Genomic DNA, 20,775 nt, shown 5'->3' on the forward strand with positions numbered 1-20,775 from the left:
GCTCTTAACCCAGATCAAATTTATTCCCAGTGCTACCTTGAAGGGGGCCAGATGAAACACCAGAGCTATTTCAAGGATCGTCTTATAGAGTAAATTTTAAGAAGTGAAGAATCTGAACTATTTTTGTTCCAGAATTTACCTGGATCACCTTTAAAGTATGAACACATCTTATCCGTAGACTTGTTCAAAACATTCTTCTATTGGTGACTCTCACCAGACAATCCCACCAGGAGCTACTCTGGGCATGTTGGACATGATGGACCTGACAATATATGGAATGAAAAATGACAGGCTAACCCTCCAGGTGAAATCGATCTGTTCCTTTAAACTTTGAAGCTTAAATAGCTATTTGTCATTTTCACTCACTCTGCAGGTATGGAATTCTCTTGTAAGAGTTTACAGGGTCAAAGCTTTGGTCACTGTGCAGTACTCTCATTTCTTTTCCTACCAGAGGGATGCAGGACTTGAACATGACTTATAGCCCAGGCAGTAACCAAACTGACAACATGTAGGAAAGAATAAATTGACTGACCCCAGAGCTCAACATCCATCTCAGAGATTTATAGTAGGGACCATGAAGAGATATCTAGTAAGCCAAGAAGTACTCCGAGACTCCGTGAATTTATGGTATTCTTCATTTCAACCCACCTAAGAAATTTGGAGTTAAATAAGTATTGTCTTCTATCCCCCTACTTACTACAGTAATTGTGATAATGGTAGTCATGCTATTGGTAGTAATAGTAATAATTGTCCTAGAAACATCACAACCTGATATTCTTAGAGTCCTATAATAGATTTTACTATAACTTTCTAAAGAAGGCTGGCTGAATCTAACTGAAAAAAGAACAATCAAACTATCCTATGTGTGGTAAAGCCTCTTTTCCTCCCATGATTTACAGAGATATAATAGACACACAGCATCATATAAGTTTAAGGAATGTAGCATAATGACTTGACTTTCATATATTGTCTAGTGATGACCACAATAAGTTCAATTAACATCCAGATACCAAAACACAGCAAAACAAAACAAAAACACAAACCCATCAAATACAAGAAAAAAAAGAAGGAAGGAAGGAAGGAAGGAAGGAAGGAAGGAAAGAAGGAAGGAAGGAAGGAAGAAGAAGAAAGAAGAAAGAAAGGAAGAAAGAAAGAAAGAAATAAAGAAAGAAAGAAATTTTTTCCTTGTGATGAGAATTCTTAGGATCTATTCTCTTATAGTCTCTTGCCAAGAGGAAAAAGGGAAAAGCTGTAGGTGTTGTAGAAAAAATTAATGAGGCCAAGCAAAGAATTTGGAAGCAAAAAATGTATGCCCTTAATTAACTATCTAAATTTGAGTTATTTATCGAAACTCCCTGGCTCTCAATTTTATCATTCTCTTAATGAGAGATTAAATGACATCTTATTTCCATCTCAATTCAGAAATTCTAGGATTCTATGATTAAATACACGAACAAAAAATGAATGAATATTATTTTCTCACCAAAATTACTGCCAGGTCCACATTTCACAGTTTTCTATAAACATAAAGAGCTATTTTTTCCATATTTAACACTGAGTTAATACTTGAGGAGGTGCTTGACCAAAGCTATCTAATACATTTATTCCTCATAAGGTGACCAGCAGTTGGGACAGGATTGACTCAGTCTTACAACTCAAAGGCCCATGGCTCAGAATTCTAGTACTGGACAGACCAGGAAGCCCAGTCGCCCTATGTCACTACGGCTCTCCTATCATCACTCTGACCCAGAGCCTCCAGAGAGCCTCTCTCTTACGGGAACTAATTCCCCTCCATCAGAAGATTCAGTTCTGCCCAGTTAGTGATTTTCTCTCAACCAGGAAAGACTTTATATAAGGAACTCCCATCTAGATTTGTGGTTCTATTTCTCACCTGCCATCTAACGGGCCTGAAGAGGGCCTTAGCCAGATGTTGCCCACTGTGAACGCATTCCTATACTGGATCTGAAATCCTGCTATAACCCCCCAACCTCTTATCTATGGCCTTGACAACCCGCCACATCCTTCCCCTCTTCCCACAAAAGGATTGTGCCTGCGATTTGTACTCCCTGATGAAGGCCAGAGTCCTCTTTTGAGCCAGTTCAGCTTCCCACCTGATAATGGGTCCACTGTTCCTTTCATTTCTGCACAACAACCCCCAGACCTGGCTCTCTTCTCACTATTCCAAACCTCCCATTCACTCCTGAAAGAGAATCTAGGCCAGCCCGGATCAAGCTGAGATGAATTTATCCCTTCAAGCAAACAGCCACCTCTGCAACCATCACTGGTTCCTCAGTCCTGGCTTCTCCATTCTCCCACTGGCTTGCAGTGTTGTTGGAGATACCAACCCAAATTACAGCCCTGCTCGATGACATTTGGATATGGCCCTGTCATCCTCAGCACGACATTTCTCATATTTGACTCCTTTGGCTTTAATTTACTGCTGAAATCTGTTGTGACATTGACATACTAATGTCCAAGGCTCTGCTTCTCTCCCACGTTGGTATCAGCTATGCCTCAGTGTTGTCAGAACACAGCTACAGAAAGGTTTAATCAATAAGAGAATGAGATTGCTAATTCACATGAGTCTCTTCAGATACTTGAGGGACAGCTAGAATTTTGTGCAACTTCAAATATACATGTATTCTATTACCTTAACATGGAAATGCTGTTTAAGATCAGGAGTCATGATTTTCAACTTCAAAGGATATCTTCAGGGGATACTAGGTATGAATCAGGTCTTCTGTTGTCAGTGGCTAGCGCAACAAGGAGAATTGTTTGAATCTAATTCACAATTCCTGGTGGATCTCTTCAATCCTGAGTAGCAAGCCCCAGGAATAACGAGCACAAGACTTGTGAGGAGCTAACCCCTCCCCCAACCAGAAAGTTAAGACAGTGACCAGGCTGCTTTAGGAAAGAAGATCCTCACTCTAAACTAAGACATACACCTCATTCAAGGCACAGTCAGATGTGGGAGGAGATGAAAAGTACTGCCCAGTAGCCTTTTCCCCAAGAGCAATGAGAAGACAATATTCAAGTACCAAACAAAAAAGGCAAATCTTGGAGTCAAAAGACTAGTGCTTGCTCCCTGCTGGTTGGGGAATGTTACCTGGATTGGAAAATCTAGAGTAGAACAGAAGACAGAAACAGAGGCAAATTAAGTAGCAGCAGAGAGGTGAGTGATCAGGAGGCAGGAAGTCAAGAGCTGCTGCAGCTATAAATTGCTGAGGACGCAGGCTGGCAGCAACTCTGAGAGAGACAATGGGAACCAACCAAGTCAGAGCAGCAACTGACTGAGTCAGAGCAAAGCTGAGCCCTGTCTGCACAAGACAAAGCCAGACTGGGACCCAAAGAGATGTCATAGCAGTGACTCACTAACACAACAGGTGGGGAACCATGGAGATGGGGAGTTAATGGGTCTGCTTTCCCATTATGACATCATTCTTTAAACTCTAGACAAGAGGCATACATTGGTAAGTTCTTGTTCCAACTTTTCTTCACTTTTCATGTGCCAGAAGAATCAGGAGTGTGAAATCATGTCAGTGACCAACCATATACATAGGGAGAAAACTACCATATGTCTAAGACTGTACAGTCAGGAACAGTGGAGCAAAACAGTAGTTATAGTGACTTATACCTACTGGAAGTTACACAAAAGGTGACGGAATTTGGCCAAACTCACTTTGTGGATAGATGTCACTGCTGAATTTCAGGTGTGTGAGATGGAGTACAGGAGAGACAGTTGACTTAGAAAAGGAAAGGGTCTTTCTCTAATGATCTTCTAATAATTTCTGCTACACCCCTTCCCTAACAAAATAATAATAATAATAATAATAATAATAATAATAATAATAATAAACAAAAAAATCCACACTGGAATGAGAAACTTGAAAAAAGAGTTAAGAAACCAAAAGTCAAGAAAAGAATGTGCCACTCATATATTATAAAATATTAGACATTACCTAAATGTTCAGAAACTCAGTTCCTTTATCTGTAAAATGAAGGGTGGTGGTGGTGAGGTTGCTTTCTCAACTTTATTGTAAGCGTAAAATAAGAAAGTGAAATGTGAAGAAAGTTTAGGTGCTACAAATATACACTACAATAATGACTATATAAGAATGATGTGAGACATTTTTAATCTCTATTTTATTTCTCGTTTACTTCATTTTTTCCTTGTTTCTCTTTTCACTTCTTTACCTAAGCATAGAGGGAATATGCTACTTTCAGATTGAAAAGCCTTCCAAAAGCAGTAAAATATGATGAACTACAGAGAAGCCAAAAGGAATGTGGAATTTCAGTTTCTCAGAAATGCTATTTACTAACAGCAATTGTTAGCTAATGTCTGCACACTTATCATTGATGGAAGATTAGCATTAGCTCAAAAGCATTAAGACATTACCACCAGCCCTTCCTCTATGTTTTCCTTCCTATCTTGCTCACACTGTACATTTTACTTTGCTCTCCCTTCAAAATGGTGTCATTTTCCTGATTATCAGCCAAGTCTTCTGTCCTTATGTATAGAATTTAAAGTCACTTGATTATACATAAAAACATTACTAAAATAGACTTCATTTTAAAATGTCTACATAATACAATGACTATGTCTATTATTCATCAGAGACTCCATCTAATGGAGACAAATTCTGAAGCCACTGTTCTGGCCTTATACCTTCTTTACACTCTAAGAAAAAGATAGAGAACAAGGGAAAGTAGGATGGAGAAAATTGGGGGTGCCTGGCTCATTTGATTGGTGGAGCATGTGGTTCTTGACGTCTGGGTTGTAGGCTTGAGCCCAACAATGGGTTTAAGTGTTACTTAGAAATAAAAATTAAAAAAAATAATAAATAAATGGAGAGGAATTAGAACATTGAAAATATTAGCTATATTTTAACTTAAAAATCTAAGATGCCTTATCCTATGCACTGAACATTTGTTTTCCCACAAAATTCACATGTTCAAATCTCATCCCCAATGTGATGGTATTTGGGAGTGGATCTTTTGGGGATGATTAGGTCATGAGGGTGGAGTCCTCAGGAATGGGATTGGTGCCCTTATAAAAGAGGCCACTGGGAGACCCCCTGCCCTTCCACCGTATGAGGAAACAGTAAGAAGGCGCTGTCTGTGAACAAGGAATCAGGCACTCACCAGATATTGAATATGCCAGCACATTGATCATGGATTTTTAAGCCTCCAAAACTGTAAGAAATAAATTCCTATTGTTTAGAAACCACCCAGTTTATCATATTTTGTTTTAGGAACTGAAACAGACTAAGCCATTCTGGAATCCCTTCATCCTCCACTTCCTATCTCTAACTGGTCAATAAGCCTATTTTTGAAATACATATCTATTCTAGCCCTTCCCCATTACTGCCTCTTCCAAATCCTCATAATCATACCATAGGCTTTGCCAGTATAGTGGTGTCATGCAAGATTCCCAAATCTTCATAGTCCTAACTCTTATAATACTCTTCTAACTGCTTCCTTCTCTTAACCCTTCATTCTTTCAGTCCAGCCTACCACTGTCCTTAGGCTTCTCTGTTTAAAATCCTCTAATGGTGGGGCACTCGGCTGGCTCAGTCAGTGGAGCATGCAACTCTTGACCTCAAAGTTGTGAGTTTGAGCTACACATTGGGTGTAGAGATAACTTAGAAATAAAATATTTTTTAAAAGCCTCCAATGGTTCCCTGTAGCTGACAGACTGACATCAAATATCTAGAGTTCATCCCTAGGTCACACATCCTTAACACGTTTTTACTACACATCCTTCTCTTCAATCAAAGTGGCCTATTTGTAAATTATCACCAGAGCAGGATTTTTAAAAATGAAATCTCATTAAAAAATCATTTTAGAATGATTACATGGTTTGAACCTTGAAGATTAGCATTTCATATAAAAACCCTTGTGTTCAGGAAATTACCATTGTCCTCATAGAACTTAAGAGTTAGGGAGAAAAACATTACCCAGAGGTGCTTGCTGATTTCTTTCATTCTTTCAATAAATATTTACACAGTGTTCATCACGTGTTCTTTATAGCGCGTGGTGCAGTAGACCAAGTGAATGATCACTGCCAAAGGGAACTGGTAAGGAACGCCTTGTAGAAGAAACTGAAATCCATTTAGGGCCCTGTAGATAGCAGGGGTAAAAAACTTTCCAAATGAAAAGCTACAAGTAGACACATGTATGAAGGACAGGTTGAAGAATGATATCATTATAATGGGCATAGTGTGTTGGAAAATGTAAACTTAGTATATAACGCCAAGGTCTAGAACCACCTAAACATTAATAAGATATTTTTATAGCACTTTTTGAGATAAGAGTCATTATTATCTGATTGGAGGTGAGTCAAAGTGAAGGATAAGCTTCATGATATATCATAAATATTTAGTGGGTCACTGTCTGCATCTATGAATGACAGGGTTCATTGAGTAGAGGATTTTAGGTAAAGCACATGTATGGAGAAAGAAGAAGCAAAAAGAAAGAATATCCCTAAATTAGGATGCATGTAAATATTTTCAAGTATTTGGATCTTACACAAGAGACAAAATGAGACACTGAATGGCCTCTTTGATGGCATCATTTGCTGTCTTTACTATAAGATGTGTTGGTAATATTAACCTTTTGTGACTGACTGACTTACTGGGTCAAACCATTTTTTTAGGATTGGAGTTGAGTTTCAGTAATAATTTATTTTGATAACATACTAATTATTTAATTTCATGTTACTTTTGGAGTAGCAGAACATACAAAAATAGTGTTTTAAAATAGTTGAGGAACAGAGAATCCAGAAACAGACTCCTACATTTATGATCAGGTGATTGCAACAACTGGAAAAGAGTAGAAAACACTTGACAATAAACAAGGAATAACTACTGATGTGCTCAAAACCATGGACGGATCTCAAACATAATATGATGAGTGAAAGAAAGCAGGCACAGGAAAAAATATACTGCTGGATCCTATTTATATGAAGTTTGAGAATAGTCAAAACTAATCTATGGTGATAGAAATCAGATTGATGTTTTCCCTGGAGTAGGGAGTAAACATTGAGTATAAGAAGACACCTGGGAAATTTCTGGGGTGATGGGAATGGGGTATATCTTATTTGGAGTGATGGTCACATGGTATACCCTAGTTTCCTAGGGCCACCATCACTAAGTATCACAAACTGAGTGGCTAAAAAAGCAGAAATTTATTGTCTCATAATTCTGGAGGCTGGAAGTATAAGGTTAACGGGTCAGCAAGTCATGATTCCCCAGAAGGTACTAACACTTCTGACCTGAGCTTTTCCCGAAGCTTGGGGGGTTGTTTGGCTTCTGGAAGTGTAACTTCAATCTTCATAGGACATTCTCTCTGTGTTCCTGTTCCTGTGTCCAAATTTATTCTTTTTATAAGGATAACTGTAATATTAAATTAGGCCTGAACAAATGACTTTATTTGAACTTGACCACTTCTGTGAAGGCTCTCCAAGTCATAGTCTAAAGTACTAGGGTTTAGAGCTGCAATAGATCTCTTTTCAACCCATAGCCCATGGCTTGTATATTTGACACAGCTCCTAGAATTGCACACTTAAAATATGTGCATTATGCTGCCTGTAAATTATAGTTCAATAAAGTTGATTTTAGAAAAATTGGACATGTCTGAAAATTTTGACATATAAAATGCATATTAGAAACTTACATTCTTCTCTGAGCACAACAGAGTGCTAAAAGGATGAACTATGATTTTGTTCTGTATCTTCAACTATATTAGAGCAGGAATCTTAAACTCAGCAAAAAATGCCATTTGTCCCATTCATCTTGTGCATAAAGTTAACCAACTCTTGTTGAATGCTGCTTATTTTTGCACAAACCAAGTGATTTCCTCATAAAGAATGGACTTTTTAAAAACACAGAAATGTGAATTGTGTTAATGCTGAATTAATAAAAAGAGTGGCCATAATTTAGAATTCCAAATGATTTTAAACCACTTTACTTTGGTCTCATCCGTGGCGTGCAGTGTTGAAGACGGGTGCACTTAGGTGGGAGGAATCTCATCGTGGAATGAATTGTTGGGAACTCCATAAATCCAGAGACTTGCAGGATGAAAAACCCTCTTAGCGGCCAATAAGAATATCTTCTTTTTAGAGAGGTCAGGTGGTTAGTCCAAGGTCACATGACTAATGAGAGGTAAAATGGAGACTGGAAACCACATTTCTTGACAACTTAACCGATGCTCATTCCAAACCCCTGCTCTGTCCACACTCAGTTCTTGTTATGCTCTGGTTGAAATGCAAAGGAGAGAAGGAAGCATTTACCATGATCAGCACAGAAAGGAGGTGACAGAATTTCATGCCCAAGAATGTCAAACTCTAATTTCTTTGTGTGATGAAAATGCAAGACTGGAAGAAAACAATACTCCAAAATTGAATAAATTATACTGCTTATATTTGGAAAAGTCTTTACTGTGGATATGTAGTTTTTCAAGAAATTTCTGTCATGTGGAGTTACCTGATGTGTGAAAGCTTGAAAACATAGATAATTTTTGTCTTAAATGGTTCTCAAACTACAATTTAAGTATTTTTGCAAGAATTCATATCTTATTTTAATTAAGATACATTCATACTTTTCTTTCACATATAGAATGTTCTTATCTTGAAACCTAACTGAGCCACAGAATAAGGATGTCACATCTTTCTAAAACACACACAGCTAAGTGAAGTGTATTTTATTTGCCATACTAAAATTTTAATATAGGAAGGATAGTCGTTGCAAAATAAGAAATTATCTGAAGCTCTAGTAATTTGTAACATGATCTCTGTATATCTCGTATACATATACTTGCATTCATTTATTCAACAAAAATTTTATTGAGCACTTATTATAGGTCTGGATCCTCTCCATACAGTTTAACACATAAAAATGTAAACTGTTTGAAATATTCTTTCTATTTCCTTATCAGAAATAGCCTCTTGGACCATCACAACTGTCAGAAGAAGATAACTCCAGGCCATCTGTCAAATGCTTACCATTCTCGAAACTCTCCTTGAGAAAGCTCCAACTCTGGCTAGCCTCACCAGCAGTCATTTAACTTTTCCCAGTCTTAAAATGTTCGAGGTGCCCCAGACACAACAAAGAAATAAAATAAGTCCCTAATTTTACATTCCATTGGAAGAAACAAAAATAAACACACAAATATATAATTTAACGTTAGGCAGTAAAAGGTTCAGAGAGATAGCTGGGACCAGATGGGGAGTTAGTATGCAAATATAGTGGTCTAGGAAGTCCTCTCTGAGTCGATGGCATTTCCACAGAGACCTGAATAAAATAATAAAGGAAGTCTGTATGGATCTTGGCAGAAAGTACTGTAGCCAAAGGACATAGCAAGGGCAAAGATCTAGGTAGAAACGTATCTGGGGTGTTCAAGGAACAGGGAGACCCGTGTGGCTAAGATGTATGGGGAAGGGGGTGCATGAAATAAACATAGGGCTTTGTCTTTGTATTTACTGGTCAGGGTCACAGAAAGTCTTTTGGAAAGTTCTGAGATAAGAAGGGACATAATCTGGCATTTCTAAAAGGTCTCTTTGTTTTCTGTGTGGAAATTAGACTCTAGAAGAGCAACAGGAGTGGAAACCCGGTTACAAGGCTTTCGTTGGTGCTCCAGGCAAAGGCTTTGAGCAGGGCAATAACGTCGAGGAGCTTAGAAGTAGTTGGATTTTAGACATATTTCAGAGATAGAGGCAGAGGACGCACAAATGCATTTTGGGTATAAGGGGAAAGAACCATGATAGTTGGGCCTGAGCAACCAGGTGAGGGGTGGTGTCCTTTACTGAAATGAGAAACACTGGAGAGAAGAGGAAATCAGTGTCCAGTTTGGGGCCCTGGTAAGTTTGAGACAATCACTAGGCGTCTAAACAGAGATGTTCAACAGTTGAACACTTGAGTCTGCAGTTCAGGGGGAGCTCACAGGTAGAAAGAGAGATTGGAGAAACACTATTCTATTGATAATTTTTAAAACTACAGGATCGATAAGCACATCTGCAAAATGAGTGTCTATTCAGAAAGAAGAGAGCCAAAGCCTGAGTCCCGAGTTTTTAACAGCATCTTACAGACCTGGAAGAGGAGGAAGAGCCAGCAAAGGAGTCTGATAAGGAATTTCTAGGGAAGAAGCAGGAAAATTAGAGAATGTGACAGCCAAGAAGGCAACAGAAGTATTTTGAGATGTAAAAAAATTATCAACTGAGTCAGACATGGTTTAGAGACCAAGATGAGGGCTAGATATTCATTGAATAGAAATCAAGCTGGAGGCTAAAACTCAAGCCAGAGAGCATTAATGGCCTCCATGAACTATATAGGGACAATGCCTAAACAGAGTACAGGCCAGGGAACATGGTAGGTAATGGTAATGTAGCTAACAAGGATAAAAACATTTTCCAGGAATTTTGCTATAAAGAACAGATCCATGTGGCAGTAGCTAAAGGAGAAGCCTCTTTATGTATCCCAGATATTCTGGTTACAACTATAAAATAGCTTCCCCCTATAATCAATCTAATGTTCATAGGTGGGGATTTCTAAATGTGCAGGCCTTCTCTTAAATTATAAATTTTAATTTTAATAATGGCCATAATAAAACATATTGAAGTTCAGGGTGCACTTTCCATGTTATCTGGAAATGTTCAGCAGGAAAAAGTGCTGAGAAATGCAAAGCCACATTCAGTTTCATTTAAGCTACCCAGCACCTTAGAGTTGGGGTCCCACAGGGCATAACCAATTACTATGTATACCAAAACTCAATAAATTCCAGTTGCAATGACTTTTATGCAAATCCAGAGAAATTAAGGTTTAAAGGAGCACCAAAACAAAATGTCTGAGATTGGCTACCGATCAGGGCTCTGCCAAGAAATCTTAATGGTCTTGTTCCTGAAGTGTAGCACAAAGCCAAAGTGATTAGTTGGGCAATTTGGATAAGAAACATCTAAAATGAAATCTGTAAAAGCTACAAAAGTGAGACTGAATTAACCAACAAAGAGATGGATAGATGGTGGGAATTCTCCGACATTTTTATCTCACTGTTTATGGATTTCTTTACCAGAAATAAGGGGTGAGCCCTTTCCAAAATGTTGCATCAGTTCCCCGCATAATCATTTGGGTTTCTTTTCACTGAGTCTGGCAACATTTGCAAGATCATTTCCTTTAATTAAAATAATTTTGGCTCTGCACCCTGAGGAAACATGCCCCCTCCATACACTCAAAGCTCCCATTTTCTGGAGACAAGAGAAAACCTCATGCCCTCAAAGTAACACCCCTCTTCCCCAGTCTCTGCACATCACTCAGAAGCTGTGAAGAGGGTGTCCCAGGCCTTTACCCCTCGATACCTCTCCCTATTTGAAGACATAACACCACTCTCTGCCTTGATTCATCACATGATAACTGTTCGCACTACTTATATGCATCATCCCAAGAGGCCCAGACTTCCCGACAACCATTCGCCTCTTCTAATCCTCCACATCTCTCCATATGCCTGAGTCTGTCCCAGTCCCTGACTCTTCCCCAACTCTTGAAACACTTCCATGTGCCAGTATCCCCCAAACACTCACCACCTCAACCTCTCCCCGGGGCTTTATCGCCCTTCTTAGTTTAATAAGTATCTGGATCTTCATGAGGGCAACCCTCCTCAACGTTGGTTGTCTCTCCCACAACCCTGTATGCTAAATGGGGATCTTGAAAAGTGTCTTCTCTGCTTCTCATTGCCACTTCCACACCCTTGTATGCTCTCTAAAAACCCCAGCTTTAAATTCCTTTTGTTATGCAAAAAAAACCAACAAAAAACCCATAGCATCCAGCTTACTGTTACTTTCTTTCAAAACCACTTCTACCTCTCATCTGACTGATTTCAATATTCATATGAATGATATTTTTAACACCATTGAGTTCTCAGCTCATTAAACCCCTCCCATCCATAATCACAATCTCAACAATTCCTCAACCACACACTCCCATGGTCATAACCCGGTCCTGTTATAATAAAGAAATGCAACTCCCTCTTGATCTCGATTTCAAAAATTTGTTTCTCTGATATACAACAATCCTTCTGCTCCAACGAATCTTCATTCCTTTAACCTTAGCCCCTTTCTACTCATTCCCCAGCTGTCTTTGTTTTCCTCCTTACCCAAATTTAAATTCCATTTCAATCATTAGAGATCCTCCCTTGTAAATACTCCCAATTCCTGGCTCCCTTCTTATTTCACTTCACTCATTGAGCAAAACTTGAACCCTGGTTAAATGCATCTCTCCACTTTATCTACACTTCCATCTATGCAACTAAGTGTGGCAACTAAGTGTGGCACAAACATGGTTAGTCTCATTTTAAGTTTATGACTTCCAATTTCAAATACGCTTTTATTGATGTCCCCAAATTGTGTTATATTTCCTTAGACCACTCACACTCCCATTTACTAAATGATTATGATACCTCCTCCTCTCCTTGAATCTTCCACACTTTCTTATCCTTTCACACTCCCAAATGATGACCTTGTTTTCCCACTCACTGATAATATAGTTAGAAGAGAACTTCTTCAAGTTCCCACCACCACATCATTGACCCACCCACCAGCACTGGCACCCATACACTAACTTTGCTGCTGTTATTATATATCAATGCTCCTTAAAGAGTTGTTCCCAGCCCAGCAGCATCAGTGTCACCAGAGATATCAGAAATGCAAATTCTCAGAGGGACTCAGACCTAATAAATCAGAAATGCTGGGTGTGGGGCCAAGTGATTTGATACATGCTAAAACATGAAACTCATGTGGGAAACATTTTTTAAAAAATTATGCTGGGCCCTCTTCCAGAGACTCTGTTTTAAATTTGAGGGGATAAGATGTAGATATCAGGAAAAGCTCCCTAGGTGATTCTACTACAAAAGTTTGGAAACCATTGCTATGAATGAAATGTCCATGCCCATATCTAACACGACTCATCAATTTCATCCGTAGCTTCCTTCTCCTCTTGCCTCAAGGACATTGTCTCAGCAGTTCTCTTCCCTACTCTTTCTCTTGCATCTTCAATTTGTCTTCTCTACTGGATCATTCCCAATTTCCTAAAACATGCTGTTCTAGCTCTTGGTAAGACAAAAAAAATATCTGACTCTCAGTTACATCCCCATTTTCCTCTACATTTTCTTCCTGCCCTATTTTTATGCTCACATTTATGGCAAAACATTAAGAGAAATCTATACTAATTCTTTCCAATGTATTTCTCTCCATCTCCATTTTCATTAAATCCACTCCCCACACCCCCCACTACTCTATGAATTCTGGATGTATCAAGGAACTGATGACCTCCATTCTACTAAATCCAGTGGTTAAGTCTCCATTTTCATTGTATTTGATTTATCAGCAGCAATTGACATTTGATCATTCCCTCCTCCTGGAAACACTTCCTTCACTTCCTTTTCAGGAAACTATCTCTTTTTATTTTTTTCTCCCTGCTACATGGGAAGCTTCTTCCTTCTCCTCTGTTGGCTTCTTCTTAGTGTTAGAGTGCTCCAAAACCCAGTTCTGCACCCCCTCTCTTTTCTTTCCATACTCACTCCTTAGGTCATCTTATCTTATCTAATGGTTTTAAATGCCTTCTAATGTTTATATCTATAAAATTTCTATCTTCCATTGAGACCTTCCTCTTAAACTCGAGTCATAAAGTCAACTGCTTCCTCACCATGTCCTAAAAGAAAGCTCAAATGCAATGTGTCTAACTGATTGCTGAGCTTCCCTCAAAAACTGTGATTCTTCCACAGTCTCCCCCATATCAATCAATGGCAACTCTGTCCTTCCTATTAGAAGTCATCCTTGATTCCTTGACTCCTCTATTTCCCTCTCTCCCTCACACACCCATCCCACTCACCATGTCCAACTGTAAACTACCATCTCTTGTGCCTGGATTAAGCAACAACATCCTCATTTGTTTCATGAGTCCACCCTTGTCTCACCAGAGTCCATTCTTAGCTCAACAGCCAGGAATATACCTCTAAGGCAGGCCGGCTCCTATCACCTTTTCACACAGAACTCTTCAATAGCTCCCTGTTTCACTCTTAGTAAGAGCTGAGGGCTTTACAATCCCTGACAACACCCATCAAATTATGGTCTGCTAGTTCTCTGGCCTCATTTCCTAGTACCCTTCAGTAATTCAATAATTACAGCAGCATCCTTGCTATTCCTCTTCACATCAGCCATAATCTGACCTCAAAGCTTGCAACATAAATTTTGTTTGCCGCTTGATACCTAGTCTCCATGCTCCTCATCCCTGCTGCCTACCACAATGGTCTCTCTGATCCCCTGCTTCCAGGTGTATTCAGCTATTAACCTTAAAAGTAAAGCAGTCTGTAGGGAGCCTGGGTGGCTCAGTCAGTTAAGCATCTGACTTTTAATTTTGGCTCAGGTCATGATCTTGTGGCTCATGGGATCAAGCCGTGAGTTGGACTCTGTGCTGACAGCATGGAACCAGCTTGGGATTCTCTCTCTCCCTCCCTCTCTCTGCCTCTACCCCCCAAAATAAATAAGCTTAAAGAAATAAAGCAGTCTGATTTTTTTCCCAGCAAAAAGAAGTTTATTTGGGAGTAACATAATTGTAATTTGGGACATGCAAGCTATGACAAAATCATAGAGAAGTCCAACAAACAAAAAAGAATGTTATTTTATGGAGAAGGGGGAAGTTGAGAAGGGTTGTTTTGAATGAAAGTCCATTGGAGAAAAGCAAGAGTTCACAGTGATAATAGTTTCTCATCTGCTGAGTTGCAAGGATAGTCAATTTTTCTAGGAGATGCAATATACATCTTTCCCTGTTAGGTCCTGTGACTGATGTTCTTTCCTATTGAGGCTTCTTTTGGGGTCCATAACTGACGATTCTTCCTTTAATTGACATTGGATGACACAACTCCCCTTTCCAGCCTCCCCTTTTAGCTTCTGGAGTCCATGTTAGTGAGGTTTCCCTTTATTAATTTTCACATGACCAATGGGGAGCCCAGAAGGAATCTGAACGGGGGAGGAGAGTAAGTTTAGTCTTTCTTTTTCACTCCTTTCCTGCACTTCCTTCCAGCATGGTGCAGGTCCTGCATCCCTCAACCTCAGGTCAGACAGCAGATTTCCAGCACAGTTGTTTGTTACTCCAACTTCTACTACAGTCACCCACTCAGGCTCAGTGATGATCACAGGGCTTCACCGTCTCTAGTTCCTGAACACTGTACTGTTCTTTGTCATTTCCCCTACAACCTATTCACATCTCTGTAAATAATCACTTTTTTCAACTCTCCTCTCATTTGATTGTATCATTGGTCTCCTGCTCAGACTGATGCAAGGCCTTTGCATATGCTATTTCCTCTATCTGCAGCACTCTTCCAAGACAGGCACATCACTCACTCCCAAGACTTTAGTCTTTGCTCAAATGTCACCTTCTCAGTGAGGCTTTCCATGTACTACAGATTTAGACTTGCACTTCTCACCTTCTTTTCCCTGTAAGTTTTTCTTACACTGTTCTTTTCCATGGCATTTATCATCCTCTACTTTATCAACTATTCACTAAGCTTTCTGCCTCCCCCCATTAGGTGCTAAACTCCTTGAGGCCAGAATTTTGTTTTGTTTTGTTTTATTAACTGATATAGCATGAACACTTAGAATAGTGCCTAGCTGCAATGAGCTAGCTTAGTATAAACATTTTTTAAATGCATGTAAAACAAAAACAGAAACAAAACAAAAACCCTCCTAAACCCCCAGACAGTTGAGAGCTTGATAATCTTGTCAATTTTTGCTAAATTACTCTGTGATCAGTTTAGCCTTATGCAAAACAAGGTGAGTCATTTGACTAGAGATTTTATTGAGTCTCACTACTGGTGACTTAAGATTCCTATTTGAACAGGTAAAATTTAGAAAGACAGATTAGCCCTTCAAATTCCACTTTTAAAGTAAATGTTAAAGTCCATAAATTATTTCAGTTGCTTAATTAGACATAAAGCCAGGTCTCAGAAGTATATAGCAGGAACAGTTTTAGTTTGATAAGTGTGATTACTCAGTGTTTTCTATCTCCTGGCAGTGTATCGATCCTCTATTTCGTGAGTTTGTATGGAAAAGTAATTTTTTACTCAAGTAATTTTGCATGGATGAATTCCCAATACCTCAGTGCAGTTAAATTCCTGATAGATGTAGAAAAGCCAACAGCCATGCATTTCTCTGGGTCTTCGGAACTGTAATTCTCTCTACAATCTTTCTGCACCCTTAGTTCATTTTCCTTTGATTGAAATTAGGAGATTTTTATTCTTTTGTGAATGAAACCCTCTTGACATCAGCCTACCAAGATGCAGGTACATAACCCATTAATAATTTAAAGTTAAAAGAGCTGTCACTCTAATGATTTCACTTGCATCTTCCTCTTAGAAGCTTCCTTTTATGTGAGGATCTGACAATTTCTTAACAGGGTTATTCACTGATCATACCTGACTATCTTTCTGTATGTACCTGCGCCTGTTTTGGAAGTCTCCAGCATTGCTTTATGGCTGCTGTGATGACTTCATTGTTTCAAAAGAAATAAAATGATCCCTTCCAAGATTTGTGTATTGTGGTTAACATTTTTGCAATAATCCATTTGAATGCCTTCTGTACTCTGGTAGGATATAATGAAAGTAGGCAATATCTAAAGTGATGCCCATTTCATATGCCAATATCAAACTGACAAATATCAACCAATATGGCTTTCTTTCAGCATCACAGGAGAATTCATAATTTTCTTTCAGCTTCACAGGAGAATTCATAATTCCTTGATTTATTAGGATGGAATGTATTTGTTTCCATGGTACAGGTCTGCACATAATAATCTGAAATGGATGCTGAATAAGTAACTAATTGCTCAATAGTTAAGATTACTGGTTGCCATATATTATATTAATTTTCATTTATTTTTTATTAAAAAGTCTTTTTTACTCATTGATAGAAATGTGGGATACACAGAAATGCAAACTGAAGGAAAATAACAGTCACTCTTACTCCCATATGGAGATCTGTCACTCTGATTCCCTTTCAGAAAAGGAATATCTGCCCAGCTTTAAGGAGAATGGCTGCCTGACAGCCTCCAACTGTTAACTCCTTCTGTGTCTGCCTAAGCTTTTAAGTAGAGGTCCTGCTCATCTCAGAGCACCCTCCTCCCACCCCCCATCAGTGACTGAGTAAGGCATGGTGGCCAAATTCATATACCCAAAGTAAAGAGGTGATGTGGAAGCCTAGCCATACCCACCCAATGCAACCCCTTCTGACAGGCAACCTTTGCTTCAGTATTTGCTGCAGAACTCCTACTGCCCTACTGGAGACTGTCTACATCACAGTGTGACAGTTCCCCTGCCTATTTCTCCTTCCTCTCCTTTTCCTTAACAGGTATTATTCCCCACTAATCTTTTAAGCTGTAAAATACACACAACATACAGTTTGCCTTATTAGCCATTGTTAAGTATACAGTTCACTAATGTTAAGTATATTCACATTGTTGAGCAACCAGCCTTCATAGCTTTCACCTTGCAAAATTAAAACTCTGTACCCATTAAACAACAGTGAACAACAGTTGCCCATTCCTTCCTCCCCTGTGGTTCACAGGGCCTGTTTCTACGAATTTGTTTCTTTCTGTTTCTATGAATTTCATTACTCCAGATACCTTATGCAAGGAATCTGTCTTTTTGTGACTAGCTTATTTCACTTAATATAAGGCTGTAGCATATTTCACAATTTCCTTCCCTTTTGAAGATAAACAATATTACGTATGTGTATAGACTATTTTGTTTGCCCATTCATTGCCATGGATGCTCAGGCTGCTTCCACTGTTTGATTATTGTGAATAGCACTGCTATGGACATGGAAAAGCAAATATTTCATTGAGACTCTGCTTCCAATTCTCTTGGACATAGACCCAGAAATGGAATGGCTGTATCATACAGTAAATATATTTTTAGGTTTTTGTGGAGCTACCATATAGTTCTCCATAGGGACTGTACTATTTTGCATTCCCACCAACAGTGAACAGATTTTTATTTTCTCTACATCCTCATCAACATTTGTTATTAATTGATTCATTGATTCATTGATAGCAGCCATCCCAATGAGTATGAGGCTATACTTCATTGTCGGTTTGATTTGCATTTCCCTAATGATTAGCGATGTTGAGTACCTTTCAGTATGCTACCTGGGCATTTGTATATTTTCTTTGGAGAATTGTCTACTCAAGCCCTTTGCCCATTTTTAATAGTGTTACTTTGTTGTTATTGTTACTGAGTTGTAAGAATTATTCATATGTTTTAGATGCTAACTTCATATCAAACACATAATTGGCAAATATTTTCTCCTCTTCCACTGGTTGCCTTTTTGCCTTGCTGATTGTGTCCTTTGATACACAGAGGTTGTTGATTTTGCTGGAGTCCAAGTTATCTATTTTTCTTTCTATTGCCTGGGCTTTTGGTGTCAGATCTAAGAACTGTCATCAAATCCAATGCTATCAAGTTTTCCCTCTGTTTTCTTTTAAGAGTTTTACAGTTTTAAGTCTTATATTGTGGCCTGTGATCCATTTTGAATTAATTTTTGTCTATGGTAAGGGTCCAACTTCTTTCTCTTATTGGCAGATATCCAGTTTGCCCAGCGCCATTTGTTGAATCCCCAATAATCCTTTTGCACTCTTAACTGTGTCACAATGTCTGCTTCCCAGATAAACCAACCTGAACCAGAAGTAGCAACTGCTAAAGGTTTGTGAGTACCCTTCTAGTCCTGTTCCTATTTTTCCCTCTCGACCTAGACACACACACACACACACACACACACACACACACACTGTTATATATGCTGCTTTTTAAAAATAACAATATATTGTGTATGTGTTGCTGTTTCATTATGTATTATCAGCAGCATCAAGTTTAAAAACTCTGTAGTGACCATTCTGTGGATGTACCATTATTTACTCAACAAATACATTATTTTTAATGAACCATATATTTAAAAATTAGTTTTTTAAAAATTCTGTTTCCTTTAGAAAATTGGCTTATGAAAAAACTCTATGCTTGAATTGTAGAAATAAGGTTCATGGTAACTTACTTGATTATGTTCCAATTATTCTTGTTTTCCCTCTTCATTTACATGCTTTTGTGAAAAATAAGCAAAAATACATATTTTGGCTTCCATGCATTACATAAAAATAGAATTTTCTAGATCCTTCCTGTGATGTTTCAGGAGATCTAAGAACATGCTTCACCCAAGTCTGGTTAGAGGTGATGGGTTTTAATTTCTCAAGGGCAAAGCTATTCAGTGCTACTAATATTGCATTTGACCTAAAGGCTGACCAATGCTAAGAAACCCATCCTCCAGCAACCTCTAAGATCTCTTTGCCCTGGAACTCCTAACCCCAGGAACTTACTGATTTTACTGGCTGCTATAACTCTTAAGACTCCCAACCCCAGGGTAGCAGCAACCATAGGCAGAGAAAAGCCATGGAAGACAGAAAAATAAGTTCCCTTTAGTCTTTTACTGGCTCTGTGACTGTAGCCACAGCACTTAAATATTTTGAGCTCTGTTTTCCCCATCTCTAAATTAGCAGTAGTAATTACCTTCTCTTCAATGTAGTTATGAGCTTCAAATAAGGTAACATGTGAGAAAGTAATATAAAAATAGAAAGCATAAAACAAATTCAGTTGTTTTTCTTAATAATTAGCAAGCATGGTGCAAGTATTCAAGTAACTAGTGACTTCAGCACCCTGAACTTCCTGGGAAAACAGGAGAGCAGGCAAACTTTAATCCTTAAATGTAACAAATAACTCACTACAGCTGGTCACATTTAGCCAAATTGTGCTAAGGCTCCCAAAGTAAGCAGTTGTAAGGTTACTACTTATTGATTGACTGACCTGTAGGTTTCAGCTTAATCAGGGCCAGCTCTTAAATTACCATTGAGCATCCACAGTAGCCAGTGTGAAGATTTTGTTGAGTTTTTAGACATTCCGTGGTGCCCAGCTAGAGCACCGAAGTCCGCTTAAGAGAACAACCTTGGATTCCAATAAAATCAGCATAAGCTCCTGCCACAACAAGCAAATGTCACTAATTTCAGGCCACTTGATACTGCCTAAGAGTGAAGTCACTGGCACTCCGATGTGAACAGTGCAGACTGCCGCACTTATCCTTGGGAAAAGTTAAAGTCTGCATACAAGTACCAAAGGGCACAGCCAACCTGGTAGTCTACATCGTGTGGCACCCTCAGTCTCTGAGGTATAAAAAAAGAACTCCATGATGACAGCTTTGTAGTATAGGCTAAAGTTTGGGATTGTGATGCCTCCTGTTTTGGTTTTCTTATTCAATATTACTTTGGCTATTCGGAGTCTTTTGTGGTTCCATACACATTTGCAGATAGCTTGTTCTAGCTCTGAGAACACTGGTGCAATTGTGATGGGGATTGCATTGAATGTGTAGATTGCTTTGGGTAGTAATGACATTTTCACAATGTTTATTCTTCCTATCTATGAGCATGAAATGTTTTTCCATTTCTTGGTGTCTTCTTCAATCTCTTTCATAAGTTTTCTATAGTTTTCATCATATAGGTCTTTTACATCCTTGGTTAGGTTTACTCCTAGGTATTTTATGGTTTTTCGTGCAATTATGAATGGGATCAGTTTCTTGATTTCTCTTTCCACTGCTTCATTATTGGTGTATAGGAATGCAATCGATTTCTGTACATTGATTTTGTGCCCTGCAACTTTACTGAATTCATTGATCAGTTCTTGGGGGCTTCTGGTGGAGTC

The 20,775-nt window shown here is 38.7% G+C and overlaps 1 long non-coding RNA gene across 1 annotated transcript; it reads left to right on the forward strand.

The window, feature by feature from the left end:
* Positions 1-3,381: 3,381 nt before the first annotated feature.
* Positions 3,382-9,138, forward strand: LOC115291444. The gene is made up of 2 exons (XR_003908447.1): positions 3,382-3,470; positions 8,935-9,138. It is a non-coding gene; the product is annotated as an uncharacterized LOC115291444 (long non-coding RNA).
* Positions 9,139-20,775: the final 11,637 nt, after the last annotated feature.

The sequence above is a fragment of the Suricata suricatta genome, chromosome 5 (assembly GCF_006229205.1).
Source record: "Suricata suricatta isolate VVHF042 chromosome 5, meerkat_22Aug2017_6uvM2_HiC, whole genome shotgun sequence".
Taxonomy (NCBI): Eukaryota; Metazoa; Chordata; class Mammalia; order Carnivora; family Herpestidae; genus Suricata; species Suricata suricatta.